Source organism: Hemiscyllium ocellatum, chromosome 9, assembly GCF_020745735.1.
Source record: "Hemiscyllium ocellatum isolate sHemOce1 chromosome 9, sHemOce1.pat.X.cur, whole genome shotgun sequence".
Classification (NCBI taxonomy): Eukaryota; Metazoa; Chordata; class Chondrichthyes; order Orectolobiformes; family Hemiscylliidae; genus Hemiscyllium; species Hemiscyllium ocellatum.
In genome coordinates, this window is record NC_083409.1 from 10,178,187 (window position 1) to 10,196,955 (window position 18,769).

Below are 18,769 nucleotides of genomic sequence, written 5' to 3' on the forward strand. Positions count from 1 at the left end.
GCACTTGGGGCTGTTCTCATTGGAGAAAAGAAGGTTTAGGGGAGATTTGATAGAGGTGTACAAGATGATTAGGGGTTTAGATAGGGTCGACACTGAGAACCTTTTTCTGTTAATGGAGTCAGCTGTTACTAGGGGACACAGCTTTAAATTAAGGGGTGGTAGGTATAGGACAGATGTTAGGGGTAGATTCTTTACTCAGCGGGTTGTGAGTTCATGGAATGCCCTGCCAGTAGAAGTGGTGAACTCTCCCTCTTTATGGTCATTTAAGCGGGCATCGGATAAGCATATGGAGGTTATTGAGCTAGTGTAGGTTAGGTAGACTTTGGTCGGCACAACATCGAGGGCCGAAGGGCCTGTACTGCACTGTATTTTTCTATGTTCTATGTTCTAAAGGAGAAAAACATGACATTTATATTGCATATGAGGAAAGTGCTGATTGGTTGAGATGTTGTGACTATGAACACGACAGTTTAAATATTGTTTTCCTTTGCTGTGGCATTTCTTGTAAATTGTCCTGATGCATGAAAGACATAAAGCTTCAACAAAATGTTTTGTTTTTCGCAACATTCAAATTAGGATCAGTTTGGAAAGAAAGAATGAACATGAAAATGTATTAAGTTAACAATGAAAATTGGTGTAAATTCAGCAGACACCAGGATAGCTTCACCTTGAACTTAGTACAGGAATTACCAGATTTAACTACCTTCCACCAGTTTGATTGTTTGAATTGCTCATCAGTTATTTTGGTTACTCCTCGGATGGGGAGGACATCGATATGTCTGCTGTTTATTGCCCTTCCCTAACTATCCTGGAGAGGGCAGTAGTGAGCCATGAGTTTCTCGAAGAGGATCTGACGGGACAAGATCATGTGCTGGGCCTGAGTACAGTTTTCCGCAGGAGAATGAGCTGTGGCACAAGGGAAAACCTGGGAGTGGTGAAAAGGCACAGGCAGCCTGGCTAGGCTGCAGAGGGACAGAACCAGGTTTGATGAATATGCTGACGTCCTTCTGAGCTGAGTTGCAGACTCAGACTTTCAGGGCCGCACAGCTTACACTGTTACTGATCATAGCTCCATGGTTGATGAGCCCTTCCCCAGGAGAACATCCACAGAAAGCTGCCTCCTGTGTGTCTGATGTGTCTGTGTGTCTCTCAGACGTGACTGAGCAGACAGCGAGGGTCTTAGCAGCAACAAAGGTGTTACTCTAGTGCCCCTCCCACTTTCACCCATCAACTTACAAACTTTTCTGGAGAAAGAGCTCAGCACCTGCCATCGCCTGCTTCAATGTGTCCTACACCCCACCTCAAGACAACTGAACCCACTGCCCCCTGCCCCTATCATCTGTTCACCATCTCTCTCCTTAAGGCGCCATCTCTGGCTGGGAAGCATCTCTAGCCTCCCCAGATGGTCTCATTCCTCCACGTGTGGCCTGGGATGGTGAAGCAAGGCAGGCTCTTGGACTGGGATGTGTCAGTCTGGTGTCAGTGGGGAGCACTCTCCCCTCCCACTCACAATGTTACAGACTGGGTGGATAAGCCATTGGGAAATGCAGGGTTACAGGGATAGTGCAGTGGTTTGGATCTGGGTGGGACGCTCTTTGGAGCATTGGTGAGAACTCATTGGAATGAATGGCCTGCTTCAACATTATACAGATCCCATCATTACATGATTCTATCACTGAAGCAAATTATCCAGACTGAGAGTGCAGTGCAGCACTGAGGGAGTGAGGCCCTGTCAGAGGATTAGTACTGAGGGACTGCCACACTGTCAGAAGGACAGTACTGAGGGAGTGCTACACTATTGGAGGGTCAGTACTGAGGGTGTGTTGCACTAATGGTGGGTCAGTACTGAAGGAGTGCTGCACTGTCAGACGGTGAGTACTGAGGGAGTGCTGCACTGTCAGAAAGTCAATACTGTGGGAGTGCTGCACTGTCAGATAGTTCATGGTGAGGGAGTGCTGCACTGCTGGTGTGTCAATACTGAGGGAGTGCAACACTATCAGAGCTCAGGGACCATCTTTCAGATGGGATGTTCTGATGTCTGCCCTCTCAGGGGGCAGTAGAAGATGCCATGACACTATGAGAAGAGCAGAGCAGATCCTCATGGTGTCCTGGTCAATATTTATAAATTATATCTTCTATAAAAACCTGGATGAGCACCTGAAATATCCGAATATTCAATATTTTGGGCGGAAAATGTGTTGCTGGAAAAGCACAGCAGGTCAGGCAGCATTCAAGGAGCAGGAGAATTGACGTTTCGAGCATGATCCCTTTTTCAGGAATTGAGCACTGAAGAAGGGATCATGCCAGAAACGTCGATTCTCCTGCTCCTTGGATGCTGCCTGACCTGCTGCACTTTTCCAGCAACACACTTTCAGCTCTGATCTCCAGCATCTGCAGTCCTCACTTTCTCCTCATTCAATGCATTGGGCCCAGTTTGAGAAAGTGAATGGACAGTAGATTTAGTTTTGCCTTGATGGGACAGACATGATCAGATGAGGGACCTCTTCTACACTGTATGATTCTCTGATTCTGTGAAACCTCTGGCTGATGACCACGTACTGTCCTCCCTCGGCTGATGAGTCAGTCTCTCCTCCATGTTGGCGGAAGCTCTGAGGGTAGTGAGGGCATAGAATGTACTCTGGGTGGGGGACTCCAATGTCCACAATCAAAAAGGAATTTTAAAAACATCGGGTTTGTTGGGTATTGGATACAAATATTCAAAATAGTACTTTTGCCAGTCTAACGCGCATTTCTCCTCTGCCCTCAACAACGTGACCCTCCCCTCTCCCCACAGCAAGAATGTGTGTAGAGTTTTTGAGACAGTCCACAGAGGAGACACAACTTTAAATAATACAGGTTTGAGCTGGAAGGACAAAGGTCATTGTCAGCACTGAATTTCAACTCTCTTCCTTCTTGAGACTGGCCTCTGGGAGGCTCCGAGGTTCAGGGGTTAAGGTAGGTTACTGTGACACTGTAGAGAGAACTTCACTCTGTACCCAACCTAGTGCTGTCCCTGTCCTGGGAGTTTTTGATGAGGATAGTGTAGCGACAGCTTTATTCTGTTTCTTATCCTGTCCCTGTCCTGGGTGTCTTTGGTGGGAACGGTATGGATAGGGCTTTACTCTGTATCTAACCCTATTCTGTCCCTGTCCAGGAGACTGTTTGTTCGGGACAGTTTTGACTAGTAATAACAAGCATAACCTTTCAAAAATATTGAAAACTGTGAGCTGTATAAAAACGATGTGAACCTCAGACATCTCTGTTTCAGTAAACCAGACCTCCTTCCTGCTCAGCCGTCAGTTCCAATTTAAGGTTTTGCCATTGTTTAAAGGGACAGAATTCTCATGTTATTGAGAAAATTTCCACAAGTGTTTTCCTCAAGCTCCATTGTGGCTGTGAATTTGTGCAGCTTCCTCTGTCTGGGCTGTTAATTGCAGTCTGTTTTCTGTCAATGTCAATCTGGAAAAGGGAATAAAGATGAGAAGATTCAGTCTCTGTCTCTGTGTGCTTTGGAAATGGCCAGAGCTGAAGCCTCAGGGAAAGGGTGTGTGAATTGAAACCCTCCACCATCAAGGCACGGAACAGGAGGGGGAGAATAGAGAGGGCAATGGGGTCCCTGGAGCAGGAGGGCAATACTACAGTTAGGGACAGAAGGGCACTTTCAGCAGGAATGCAGGGCCCTGAGAAAATCATCCCCAATAAATGGGAAAAAGAAGAAAGGTATGTTGGCTTCAGAAAGATTGAAGAATCATGTTGAGAGTGAGCTGAACTCAGAGTGTAGATGGGAAAGGTCCAAACCCAGAGTGGGGAGGGTACCTTTCACTCCATAACCCCCCATCCACCATGGCGGTGCTCTGAAGGGGCAGTACCCATCCTGAATACCTGTGCCTGATGGTGTACGGTGAATGGGGAAGAACCTGTGTCCATACATGCGTCCATCAAAACCACTGGGATCAGCACCCTCCAGTGGAGAGCGAACTGAAGAGTTTCATGGGGGGGGGGGGTCTCTGTGATGGGAGGGCTAACAAAACCCTGGAGTGTAAGGGTGGGCTCTCTGCTAGTCTATCCGAACATAATGGAGTGAACTCACTCGGAGTGTTCAGAGCAGATTGGCTCATTTCTGATGGAATGGCCGTGGGTCTTTACACAGTTGGTCATTTCGAATGTGCCCTGGTCCATATCGGTGCAGGGAGGACTGATGACCAGGACAAGTTCACCTTCACATTTAAAGACCAACAATATTGATGGAGCTGTCTGCTCCAAGGGTTCCCCAATAGTCCCTCCATCTTCCAGCAGAGCATGGCACAAGGCTGTGAGAGTTCAGGTCAGCTCCCCCAGAGAATTTGGACAGTGTGTGTTTGACTTGCTGCTGTTTGTGTGAACTGAGGAGGATGTCAGAATTCCCAGGTTTTGCTCGGAGGGATCCAGATGTTGATCCCTTTCCTGGAACAGCAGGTGAAAAGCTGCTGCATTACTCAGGCTCCTTGATGCCGCACACCATCAAAGAGGCCTTGATGTCAAGTGCTGTCACTCTGCCCTCACCTCACTCGCATGGTCAGGGAGAGCTCAGTCCACTGACTCACATTTATCTGAATGAATTCCACTTGTTACTGATCAGCCCATCTGTCCGTCCCAGCCCGTCTATATCCTCATGTTGTCTTGTACTGCTTCGGGACACCCCCATTCGGGAAGGTCAATAAATGGAAAGCACTAAAACTTTAATTCAGATACTGAAGACAATTACTGGTTTAATAGAGGGATGGGTATCTTCCATTTGTAAGTGGGATCTATATTTCTTTATTAAATTAAAATGACTCAGATTAAATACATCTCTTGGGAATGTATAAATCTACAACAACTCCCACACAGGGTGTTGGGATTGGAGACTGTGTTGAAATAATTGGTGACACATCAGGGAGGTGCAGAGATACCTGGAGATCTTGTTCCTGAAGGATGTTATAAGCCTCAGGACCAGGCAATCCAATTCCATGTGTAGGAAGGGGCAGGAGGGTATGACAATGAGGAGGGCAGGTAAGGATTTGGAGAGCACTGTAGGACAGGAAAACCCCTCACTCTTGCTGTAGTTGTGGGTATGCTCACCGAGCTGGGAAGTTGATTTGTAGACATTTTGTCCCCTGTCTCAGTGACACCTTCAGAGCTTTGGAGCTTCCTGTGAAGTGCTGTTGTGCTGTGTCTTCTGGAATTTATTTGGTGTCATTCCTGCTGTTTCCGGTTGCTGGTTTGGAAATGTTCATTTCAGTGGTCGGTATACTGGCTCTCGGTCAATGTGTTTATTGACGGAGCCCATGGATAAGTGACATGCCTCTAGAAATTCTCTGGCTGCCCTCTGTTGAGCTTGTCCTATGATCATAGTGTTGGCCCAATCGAATTTGTGGTCCTTGTCATCTGTGTGTATAGCTACTAGGGACAGCTGCTCATGGGGTTTAGTGGCTCTTTGGTGTTCATGGGTGTGGATGGCTAGTTGTCTGGCTGTGTGTCCTGTGTGTTTCATGCAGGCTTTGCATGGAATCTTGTAAACTACATTTGTCTTTCACATGATTAGATTTGGGTCTTTTGTTCTCATGCGTTGTTGTCTGAGCGTGGCTGTCAGTTTCAGGGCAGTTTGAGTGATTAGATTTCCTACAGTGTGGAAACAGGCCCTCCGGCCCAACAATCCACACCGACCCTCAAAAGAGTAATCCACCCAGACCCAGTCCCCTACCCAATATTGACCCTGGCTAATGCACCTAGCACTAGGGGCAATTTAACATGGCCAATTCACCTGACCTGCACATTTTTGGATTGTGGGAGGAAACCAGAGCACCCAGAGGAAATCAGTGCAGACACGAGGAGAATGTACAAACTCCACACAGACAGTTGCCCGATGTGGAAATTGAAATCAGATCCATGCCACTGTGAGACAATAGTGTTAACCACTGAGCCACTGCTCCATGGTTGGACAAGTCTGGCTGTCAGTTCTGTGGCGTTTTGTTTTATATACGGTAGCGTGGCTAGGAGTTATGTTGTAGCACGTCCTCATCGTGTTGTTTGTCTGTTAGGTATCTGCGAATGAAGTTGCAGGAAAATCCATTCTTGGTAAAGACTTTGTAGAAGTGTTCTTCTCTTCACAGGTCGGGAGTGCTGCAGTGTGTTGTAGCCCTATTGAACAGGGGCCTAATGCAGCTTCTCCTGTGTGTGTTCGGGTGGTTGCTGTTGTAGTTCAGGATCTGGCTTTTCTGTCCACTTTTGTTGTGCATTCACCATTCTGTGATGGATGAGAATGTGGCATTGGAAGCAAAATCACATCAGCCATGGTCCATTTCATTGGTTGAGAAGTCTTGACGGATTGAATGGCCTAATTCAGCCTCTAATTTTCTCTGTACCCACTCGTACACACTCTCTGTGTGAAAGATTTCTTCAACGCTTCACCCTTCCTCATTCATGTCTTAACCCTGAGCTCTCATTGTTGCTGGGAAATTTGAGAAGCAGATATATTCACTTGCTCATTCATTCTCTTCTCAGCCTCTCTTTATCTCCTGAAACTCCACTCAACACCAATCTGCTGGGTCAGGAGCAAGGCTCTCAGCTCAATGAATAAAGGAACCTTTTCTAGCACCAAGCTGGTGACAGTCAGCTGGAGAATAATGTTCCATTGCACATGCCTTCTTCAAAAACCAAGGTGTTCAGCTATTCTGTACATCCACGTTCACTCCTGAGGGGATCAGGCAGAGAGGAAGAGTCAGTGCAGCCATTGTGCAACATCCAGTGTCGAGTTGTCCCATTTCCAATCCCACTGCAATGTCATTGTCTGCCCTGACATCAAGCAGATGCTCCCATCTCAAGAGGCCCCATGGCCCTGAGGACTGTGAGAGTGAGCCCTGTCCATTCAGATCGATCATCAAGCTCCAGCCTTCCTGATGTGGTGGCAGCCAGGAGAACCCTGCCCATGGGAGATTCCACACACACTCCCTCCCTCCCTGCAGGGAAAGATGATTCCATGGCCCTGCTTTCTCTCCAAACTGATCTGAATTTGAGTGTTGCTGAAAAAAGAGACATTTTGTCGAAGCGTTTGTCTTGCACACATCAGGGCAATTTGCAAGAAATAGCACAGCAAAGGCAAACACCATGTAGACTGGAGACCCCAGCGGGTCAGGCATCATCCATGGAGAGAAAGCAAGGCAAAATGAAATGTTTTCATAAAAAGGACTTTCTCTCACTCAAGTTCCAGATTCTCAAATGACTATTTGATCCTGATTTCCTCTTTTGCTTTAGACCTGTTTAAATTCTAAAAATCATTCTGTCCTTTTTTGAATGGAGCATTCAGTTTATACATCATTCATCATTAAATTCCAATAACTGCATCAAAATATTTTTCCTGATTTCCTTTCTGTACTTGGTATATGACTGGAGAATGTGTCATTTTGCCGGTCAGTTTGTATGCTCTGATGGTTAATATATATATTTTGTGTTCCTTTGTATAAGAATTTTTGAACATCAGAATACCCCCTCTCCACTGTCGAGATTCTGTTCTGGCCTTCATAGAAACATGCAATTGAGGAATCCCTTCAGTGTGGAAGCAGGCCACACAGCCCAACAAGCTCATACTGACACTTTGAAGCCCATCCCACTCAGACCCACACCTCCCCTACCCTATACCTGTAACCCTGTATTTTCCGTGGCATTTTCCATTTGCTAGCCTGCATATCTCTTAGACATAATGAGTAATTTAGCACGGCCAATCCCCCAACCTACACATCTTCTCTCAGTTTTGCAAATGAAACATCAGCTTTGATTTTTACGCTTTGGGCTAGATTTAATATAGTTGGAAACATGACTCTAGGCAAACTTAATCATTCCAGTGGCCCATTTCAATGCCCCCAATGGCAGAAAATCTCTCCCAATGAATATCAGGATAGAAGTAATGAACTGGAATTCTCAGCCACCATTAGACAATATCAACTAGACTGAGCAGCCAATTGACCCCTAAATTACTGAATCTATCCTGATTATATGGCAGCTCAAGGATTAAATCGGCTTGGCTTTCCCACAATGTGTCCAAACAATGGACCGAGCTTCAAATGATGTCCTCATGTTAAACTACCACCTCTGTCATGACCCACACCTGCCTTTAGTTGCATTTAGTCTGGGATTCCATAATAAGCCAAGGTCTCCAGTGATAGCCCTGACTCCAACAAGCATTGCTCTGCTCGCTTCCAACTGGGGACCTCCCCAGGAACCAAAAGGAGCTCCCGGCAGTTCTGTCACTGATGGGTGAGATCGTTGTTGACCCACCTTAGAGTGGACTGAACTCAAACCTTTCTGACTCCATGGAAGGAGTTCTACCAACTTAGCCAAGGCTGATACTTTAAAAAATCATAAAATCTGTCAATAATTAGCACTGCCTTTGTGCAAGATCAGAGTTTTGAGGTTTTAACGTGTTCTTTTGGAATGCAATGAAGCGTTACCATGGAGAATGTTGCTGCAGGACAAGAACAGCCAAATCTGCCCAAAACATCACCGCAATAATTAATCCATCACCATCCAGTTGAATGCTTTCTAGCATTACATTCCCTTTATTATTCCTCTTTTTTTCCGGTTATTAAATGCCTTTTAAAATAGTACACACATGGGAACACCGCCACCTGCAGGATTTTCCCCAAACAGTTCATCGTCCTGATTAAGAAATATATCCCTGTTCCTTCACTGTCACTGGGTTATTATCAGGGAATTCTCTCTCTCAGGGCATTCTGGGTCTACCTACAGCACATGGCTGCAGCGGGTTCTGGCAGGCAGCTCCTTACCACGTTCAAAGAAAATGAGGGACAGGCAGGAAATGCTGCCAGCCAGCAGTGCCCATGTCCCAACAGAGAATAAAACATGGATAGGTTTTGTTTTAACAGCCGGTGGCAGAAAATAGCAAATTCTTACCACCTTCTGTGTAAAGAAATAAAACCTTGTGACCGAGATCCCCTGTCCCTGTCCCATTATGTATTGTTCCTCAAAGCAGCCCCTAATTGTGCACCATATTTTAGACGTGACCTAACCATTCTTCAGGACAGCTGCCATGGTCACTCTCCCCTCCATCTCCTCACTCTCAATATTCAATCCAAAATCACATTGACCTTTATGTTTCTGATATCGTTTCCAATTTAAAGGAGACATGTCACTTGACATCCTTTCTTGCGAGCTGCAGTGTTGTTTATAATATAAACAGCCCTTCAACCTTTATCGTTCTCAGAGGAGTTACAACCGGGAAAACCCCTTGCAGCTCTCAGTGGATAAATTCAGTTAGTCCCGTTTCTCTGCTCTATCTCAATAGCTTCCCTTTCTGTGTGACTGTGTTTCTGGTGTGTTCAACAATATCTGACACTTGCCTGCCTAATGCTCTTACACCCACTGATACCTGTTGAGGTCTCCCAGATAAGTTGCTGCTCTTTGCAGTTTGGTGATCCGCTTTGATAGCCGTGTGTTCGGTCTTTTGAGTGTAATTCATTTTGTGTCTAAGCCCAGTGTCAATCCGAAGGACACTCCACCTTTCAGTCTGACAAACCAGGGTCACCCATGTCATGGCTCTATTTCCAGCCTGGGCTCCAGTCTTCCAAAGAGACGAATTCAAGCCTCACCAGTTTGATCATTTGAAGTGTTTCTCGTTTATTTTTATTTCTCCTGGGATGGGCGGGCACAAAAGTGGCTGCTATTTGTTGCCCTTCCCTAATTGTCCTGGAGAGGGCAGTGACGAACCATGTAATATCTGGGAAGGAAGGCGCTGGGATCTGAACAAAAAAACCCATGCAACTCAATGTCATGTTCATGAATGTAGTTTGGACAAGGGAACCCAGTCATCACCCGGTCTGTGACTCCAGTCCCACAGTGACGCGATTCATTCTTAACGACCCCATGATTTGGTTCAGAACTCAGTCCCAGTATCTGGAGATGAGCAATAAATTTGAGGTTTAATTTGCAATAGTTTATAAAATAGTTCACTTTAAAAAACTATTTAAATAGTTAAATTGATGTTAATCTGAGTGTACAAGGCATAATTTCAAAATTTGCTGATGGTATGAAACTTGGATGTATTATGGATCATGAAGAAGATAGTGTCTAACTTCAATATATATATGTAAGTGAATGGAATGAGCAGATGGTTGCGGATAAATTTTCATGGAAAGAGCTGTCACTGATTTATTTTGGAAGGAAAATATGGAGAAACAAACAAAATAAAGGGAACAAATATGGGTGGGTGTAGAGGCAGTAGGACCTGGATGTTTATGTGCATCAGTCACTGAAGGTGGCAGGATAGACTGCTGTTCTCATGAGAGAGCAGCTGATTAAAACAGATGCCATATCAACATGAGCATAGAATGCAGCATGGATGTGAAAAGAATGCTTTCTTTTCAGGGAGAATATAAAACTAAAATAAGTTCCCTCAGTTAAGACCGCGATAAGCAGGGTTCCTTTCTTGCTTAAGGTTATAGATCTTTGGAACTCTTCTTCAAACATAGAAATGAAACCTCTGAATGCTGGTAGTGAAGAAGTAGATAGCCATTGCTTATCATAAATCTATTGGAGTGAGGCAAGATTGTGGAATAATCAGGTCAGCCATGGGGAACAGGCTCAAGAGGATGAATCTCCTCCATTTTTGTCCCTAATTTGTATGATCGTGTGTCCAGTTCCACCGTTGAAAGAACAACGCCTTAAAGTTTGTGGTTTTCAATAAAGCAGCTGAAGTGGCTACTGCTTTGTGTGGGCGCGAATAGAAGGGGACTTTACCCATAATCCTCAGTACCCGTGCAAGCGCTCTCTCGCCACTAGAGGGCAGCTGCTTCACTGTCCCTGATCAGTACAACGTAAAGTGGGACTCTGCTTGGAGCGATCAGGCTCTATCTGTAGAGACCCATAGAGTTCCTGAAGAAGGGCTCATGCCCGAAACGTCAATTCTCCTGCTCCTTGGATGCTGCCTGACCTGCTTCGCTTTCCCAGCAACACATTTTCAGCTCTGATCTCCAGCATCTGCAGTCCTCACTTTCTCCTCCAGACACATAGAGTGTACAGCTTTAGAAGAAGGGTACTTATCACACCACAATGAAAATATCCCCTGTGATAAGAAAAATACTTTGCTGTGACTTTTGTTTGTCTTCACTGTGTTGTTTTGTTCATTCTGTGATACACATAGACAATGTCATTACTGAGTGGCACAAAGTATATTTCCTCCTCTAACCCCTTCCCAAAACACCCTCTCCATCTTGCTTTACTCCTTATTGACACTTCTACAATTGTCCCTGTTCCCACACTCCGTCCCGGTCCCAGAGGGATTGATGGCCGGAGTTCATGACCCCGCACTGTGTGAAGGTTGGTGTGAAGTGAGGCCAGTGTGTTGGAGCTTGGGCTCCTGCCTCAGGCCCAGGTGTAGGGGCCTGTTCAACAATCTGCACATTGTCCTTTTTCTCTTTCTGACCATACTGGAGTTTTCAAGCTGCAGTAACTTGCTGGCAACAAGGTGTCTTGTCTAAAATGATCCCAGCACTGGGCAGATCTCTGCTGTTGATTTTTTTTTCTCTCTCTCAGGAGCCTGCTCTGTATTCAATGCCTGTTATCATTAGTTTGTTGGAGTTCATATGTCAGCTGCTGCTTCCTTGAATAGAACTGAAAAAAAGTCATCAATGCCTCTTGAGATTTAAATACTCCATCTTCATGAAAGTGGTTGGCAGACTTTTTAACATCATTTAACACTCCAATGATGTGAATGCATCAATGTTATTTATGGCTGGGAGCATTTAAACTCATGGTGCTAGTTTTTAATGGATCCTCACTCGTGTTAATGCAGTTTGCAATGTGTTTCTCCCCTTTCGTGTTATTAAGAAGCTTGCAAACGTGTTATGATGTGGACAATGAAACTTCAACACTGTTTGACGGAGTGGGTGGCTGTTTGAATTCTCATCTCATTATCATACAGCTTTCAAAGAAAATGCTGTAGTCTCTGAAATTAGATTGTACTCAGGTTTTATAGCATATTGTGTTTATATTTAATTTTGGAATGCCAATTTGTCATAAAAATATCCTGTTCAGTTTTGTAGCTCAGTAGTATTTGTTCCCGAGATACTGGAAGTTTACACAACACTCCATTTGCCTGTGATCCAGTTGCTGGCCAAAGCCTCTGGTTGTTCGGTGAGTCCAAGCCATTGCCTTGCTCTCTGCAGTTATACCATCAACTTGGTTTCTCAGTGTGAGCCAGGAGATCACTGCATGGTGACTTCCTGTTCCACGGTCGGGTAAAGGCAAGTGGGAACTGTCGAGGTTAATCCCAACATGAACATCAAAATATTATATTCAGCTGGAACAACATCCACTGACTAATTTCTTTGGCTGCCATTGCAGGAAAAGCAAATCCCTCCCTTTGCCGGCACAAAGAGAAAGTGCCCATCAGATTCCCTCGTGTGTGATGGTTTAGCCCAATAGGAGCAGTGCTGGTAGATCATGCTGTATCAACCTGGGCAGAAACCTGGGCAAACTCCAAATGAAAACATGTCCTTCAGTAGATCTGCTGCTACACAAAATATTCAATTGGAATCCTTGTTCCCGAATCACCTCATCAAACCTAAATACAATTGAGAAAATATAAACCAAACCAATTTCCCAAGGACATATGTCACAACAAGAAAGCGAGGAGCAGACAGTTACTGTTCGCCTGTCTCTGGGGAGCGTCACTTCTCCTGTCTCCTCTCTCTTTGCGGGATATCATTTTTACCATCCTTTCTATCTGAGAATATTATTGTTCCTGTTCCCACTCTCTTGGAGACAGTGTGTGGGTCTCATTTACTCTCATGAAATGTGTAATCCCTGCTTCACTATGTGTGTGAGCCATGTGTGAAAGCCCAGCACAGCCAGCCCTTCACTTCAATCAGATCACAGGGTCCGAGGTTGGTTTGTAGTGTCTGGACCCAGACAAAAACACTGACTGACTGGATCACGATCAAGATAACCCAAATCAAGTCCCAGTGAGACTGCTGTTGACCTTCACCCTCAAAGCCCACTGAGGAGGTGGTTATTCGTCCCAGGGTTGTCATAGATTAAGTTCTCCCAGAGATTCATAATTCATTCTAGATTTTACACAAGTGTGTGATGTTTTCAGGCGACAGCTGGGAAGACATGGAGATAAAATATAAAAGGAGACAGAATTATATGTGTGTTATACGTTCCTTGAACTTAGGATCTTTGGAAATATTTTACAGTCAACGGAATATTCCAAAGTCCAGACATTGTTTTAATGTGGGAACTGTGACAGCCTGGGCAAGGCAGATCTTTCCGCAGCACCACCCAGAGACTGGAGGCTGCTACTGCAGGCAGGCTCCAACCAGCTCTGCTGTGAGGGAAGGACACTGGAGCACACAAGGACATGAGAAATAGGAGCAGGAGGAAGCCTCCAATAGTTGCCCATCCTTTCTTAAACACAGGGACAAATACTCCAAATGCAGGCTCACTAACACCCTCGATAGTTTTAACAGGATTTCTCTACTCTTAACTTCCAACCCCCAGCAATAAAGATGAAAATTCCATTCGCCTTCTCAATTACTTGCTGTACCTGTGTTTTTCTGCGTTTCATGCACAATACTACCCAGATCACTCTGTACTGCACTTTGTTGGAATCTCTCACATTTAAATTATAGTCGGCCTTTAGATTATTCCAACCCAATGCATGGTCTCACACTTTCTTACATTGAATTCTGTCCACTGTGGTTTAGTGTTTCATTTCCAGTTTGGTCTTCTCTTTGTGATTAACTGTCTCAATGCATCTGTCTGTAGCACGTCCTATTCCCATTTGTTGATGGCCCTGACACTTGATGATCTAACCCTTTCGTGCTGGTTCCATTCAATGACAGGCAGGAGGTTGGAAGAACACAGCAAGTCAGGCAGCTTGAGGCAGTGTAGAAGTTGATGTTTCAGGTGTAACCCTTCTTCAGGAATGGGGTTAGGTGTCGAGAAAGCTGCAGACAAAGGGGGTAGTGGGGACAGGATGATGAAGTGAGGATAGGTGATGACAGGTAGATGGTACAACTTGGATGGTCAATGGGAGGAATGAATCCGGTAGGTGGCAGGCAGGAGTGGAAAGGAGCGAGAGGGGCTGGGAAGGGAATGGGGGAAGGGAAGAGTAGTTATTTGAAATTGGAGAACTTAATGTTGAGTCATCTGGGATGTAGGCTGCCCAGATGGAAGATGAGGTATTGTTCCTCCAATTTGTGGTTTGGTTCATTGCGACAATGGAGGAGGCTGATGATGGTCATATCGGAAAGGGAATGGGAAGGGGAATTGAAATGGGTGGGGACTGAGAGGTCTGGTCGGCCCCTGCAGGCCTGGCTGAGATGCTCGGTGAAACATTCCCTAAGATTATATTTGGTCTTCCCGATATAGAGAAGACCACATCGCGGGCACCTGAAATAGGTTGGAGGAGAAGCAGGTGAACCTCTGTCTCATCTGGAAGGACTGTTTGGGGCCCTGGATGGAGGGGAGGGATTGGTGTACCAGCAGGCTTTGCATCTTTTTGGGTTGCAAGGGAAGGTTCCTGGGGGTTCGGGAGGGTAGGTGGGCAAGTGGCACAAACCAAGAATTGTCAAAGGCAACAGTCCTTGTGGATGGCAGCCAGGGGTGGGGAGAGGAAGATGTTCTTGGTGGTGTGGTCTAGTTGGAGTTGGTGGAAGTGTTCAAGGATGACGTGTTGCATATGAAGATTGGTAATAGTTGAGGGCAATGGAGACTCGGACTTTATTGCGTTTGGAGAGGGGGTGGTTTTAGAGCAATGGAATGGGAAATGGAGGTGGTGCAGTGAATGACAGAAGGAGGAAAAGCACTTTGTTCGTAACAGGTGGACATCTGTGATCAGTGGAATGTGTCCTCATCCGAGCAGATGGAGCGGAAGCAGTGGAATTGGGAGAATGGGATGGAGTTATTGGATACTGGTTGGGAGGAGGTGTAGTCCAGGTCATAATGGGAATCTGTGGGTTAGTCTGAAGATTATCCCCAGAATTGGAAATGGAGAGGTAAAGAAAGGGCAGGGATGTGTCTGAGATGGATGAAGTGAAGTTGAGGACAGGGCGGAAGTTGTGGGCAAAGTCAATGAACCACTCCAGTTCAGCCTGGGAGCAGGATGCCCTGCACTGATGTAATCACTGATGTAATTATAGAAGAGTTGGGGCACAGTGCCTGTGTAGTCACTGAAGAGGGACTGGTCAACATAGCTCAACCAGGTGCCCATGGCGACCCCCTGGACCAGTTTGGCAAGGTGGAGGAATGTATTGGTGGAGGGGGACTGGATGGGTCTGTTGCAGAGGTAAAGGTGTTGGGCCTGGAGACCATCCTTGTGGGTAATGGACATATGTAAGGACTGCACATCCATCGTGGAGATAAAGTACTTAGGGATGGGGAACTGGAGGTTACTGAAGAGATGGAGGGCATGGTTGGTGTAGCTAATGTAAGTGGGCAGTGCCTGAACCAAGGAGGAGAGTTGAAGTAGGATGAGAGGAGTTCGGTGGGCTAGGGGCATGCTGAGACGAAGGGTCAGCTGGATAGTTGGGCATGTGGATCTTGGGGAGCAGGTGGAACTGGGCAATGCAGGGCTGGGGGACTATGAGGTTGGAGACAGTGGATGGGAGATCACTGGAGGCAATGGAGGCACTGACAGTTGTGAGTGATTTTGACCTGATGGGTCACGGTGGGGTTGCGGGCAAAGGGGAGGTAGGACATGGTGTCTGAGAATTGGGGTTCGGCCTTTGTGAAATTTAGGTCAGTTGTCCAGACTAACACCACCCCACCTTTCTCAGCAGGTTTGATGGTGAACTAGGGGTTGGCGCAGAGAGAGTGGAGTGCGCAATCAGAAGGGGTGTGGTTGGAATGAGTGAGAGGAGAAATTGAGGTGACTGATGGCACATCAATAGTCAGCAATGATGAGGTCTCGGGTGTGTACACAGCTGGTGGTGGGAGGTGGGAGGGGTGACCAAGTGGAGGAGGAAGGTTGGCGGTGAGAGAAGTGGTCTTCAGAGGGAGTTTGGGAGTTTTTATTAAAGAAGAAGACACGGAAGTCGAGGCTGCGGAAGAAGAGCTCCGCATTGTGGTGAGTGTGGGACTTTTTGAGGTGGGGTCAGGCGGGAATGACTGTGAGTCCTTTCCTGAGAATAGACCTCTTGGCTTCAGAAAGTTCGTGCTTGGGGGGATAGTAAATATAGGGCAAGGCTCAGGGGTGAGGTTTTGGGGGGGGCCCAAGTTGGCTGAAGGATGGGCAGGGGGGAGGGTGATGGCATGTGGTGGGTGAGGGTTGGTTTTGATGTTGCATGGGGGAATGGGTGTGGGAGAGAAAAGAGATTGGGATGGAGATGGGTTGTGGAGTGAGATGAGGGAGTGGAAAGGTGGGGATGAGGTGAAGAGGGAGAAGTGGAGGGATAGGGTGCACTGTGGGGGTGGATGGGTGAGGAGGGAGAGCGAGTGTGCTGGTTGGCTGCAGGTAGGCAATTGGACTCAGGCTGTCTCTGGGAAATGCAGTCTCCGAGTCTTGGTTGCAGAGTGGGTGGGCATAGAAGTGGAGGCAGAGGCTGGAGCGAAGTGAAGGTCAGTCTGAGTGTTTTGACCCAGGTTCAATTCCAGCCTCAGGCAACTGTATGTGTGGAGTTTGCATATTCTCCAAGTGTCTGTGTAGGTTTCCTCTGGGTGCTCTGGGTTTCCTTCCACAATCTAAAGTCGTGCAGCTTTTGTGAATTGGCTGTGCTAAGTTGCCCATAGTGATCAGGGATGTGTAGGTTAGGTTCATTAGTCAGGGCAAAAGTAGAGTAATGGGATAGGGGATTGGGTCTTTGGTGGGTAACTCTTCCAAGGGTCAGTGTGGACTTGTTGGTGAAAATGGCCTGTTTCCTCACAGTAGGGATTCTATGACAGTCCATTCCAGATTCCCACAACCTGCTGAGTGAAAACATTCTTCCCCAAATCTTGTTTGCGGTGTCCATGATGAAACCTTTCAAACCATTCACTTTGTCTCGTGTCGTTTAGCTCTTGAGCTCCTTGTTCAATAAATGTTTTATTCTTTTTGATAAAATATGAGTTCCCTGACAGGGCCAGTTAACTTTGTCCAGTCAGGGAATCCTGGCTGACAGATAACAAGGGGAGTGTCAGAAGGACTGATACTCTGGGACCTGACTCTGAATAACAACCTGCCAACCAACCCCCTCCTTCTGTTACCCTCAATCTCCCCATGCTTACTCTTTATGTCACTTTGATCCAGCCTGTGCTGCCTTTGGGAGAGGTTGGCCTTCCCTCCATCACCCAGGAATGTGGTCATCATCCCAGAGCAGTCACACTTTTAACCTGAGGGTCATCACAGCTGGCGCAGGGGGAGAGAAGGTGGTACCTTCATGGTGGTCATACCTGTCATTAATCCACCGCAACCTCTCTTGGGGCTGCAAGAATTCAACCTCCCTCCCTCAGACAGCTCCCCTCCCTGGAAGGTAATATTGCTGCAACTTGTATTGGTTAATTAACCACTGAAATATGACTATGGGGAGCCAGCATTTGCTGGGCAGGCAGCCACGTCTGCTCTGATCCTGGATCCAGTCATTCCTGAAGAAGGGCTTATGCCCGAAACGTCTATTTTCCTGTTCCTCGGATGCTGCCTGAACTGCTGCGCTTTTCCAGCAACACATTTTCAGCTCTGATCTCCAGCATCTGCAGTCCTCACTTTCTCCTCCAGAAAATCCCCTTGGAATTCGGCAACACATATGAGAGCACAGTGCCCACTGCCTCTGAAATCCCTCCCTTACTGAGAATACACTCTCAGTATTCACCTTTTTCAGCTGCTATCTGAATTTGCTATAAATTCTGTGCCCAATGATCCTGCCCTTCCAGCTACCTCATGAAGGAGCAGTACTCCGAATGCTTTTACTTTTAAATAAACCTGTTGACTATAACCTGGTGTTGTGTGATTTTTAACTTTGGCCATCTGAATGAGCTGCCATCTCAGACAGAATCAGATGAACCGTTTTTCATTCATGATTTGAGAAGATTAAAGCCTGATCTTCAATCCCCAGCACAAAGCCCATTCCCAATCCATCGCTCGGAGACACATACCTCAGAGAGACACCTACAGGCAGCACAGAGTAACACACGCATTCTGAGAGACAGGCCGCACTGAGTAACATGCTCACACTCCATGCTGCCTGAAGGTGTCTCCGAATGTAGGTGCGTTACAGAGCGCTGCCTGTGAGTGGCTCTCTGAGTAACACGGCCACATTCAGAGAGACACCTACAGGCAGCATTAAGTTGAACACTCACTCCGAGAGAAACACAGCCGGCAATGTCTGTGATTGGCCGAAGATTATTTCAGGGGCTGTCTGATATGCAGCAGAGATTGCACAGTTCGATCCCCTCAGCTGGGCCAGGACCAACCGAGTGAAGAGGGAATGCATCAGACTGTATTTATTGAGTCCCAAAAACTTTCAATTTCTGTTCTTTTTGGAATCTTGTAACCTACATAAATCCCTGATCAAAGGGATCATTTGAAAATGATTGATGTTTGAAATTGATTGACAGGCCAAGTAGCCAATTGTGACAACGATCTGCTGAAATGCAACCAATCAACTGAGGGGTTGGGGATGGGGTGGAGGTCAGTTATTTATTCCCTTTTCCACATTCACATTGACGGAAAAAGAAACAACTGCAATTAACAGCCCAGACAGAGGAAGCTGCTCAAATTCACAGTTACAATGGAGCTTGAGGAAAACACTTGGAGAGATTT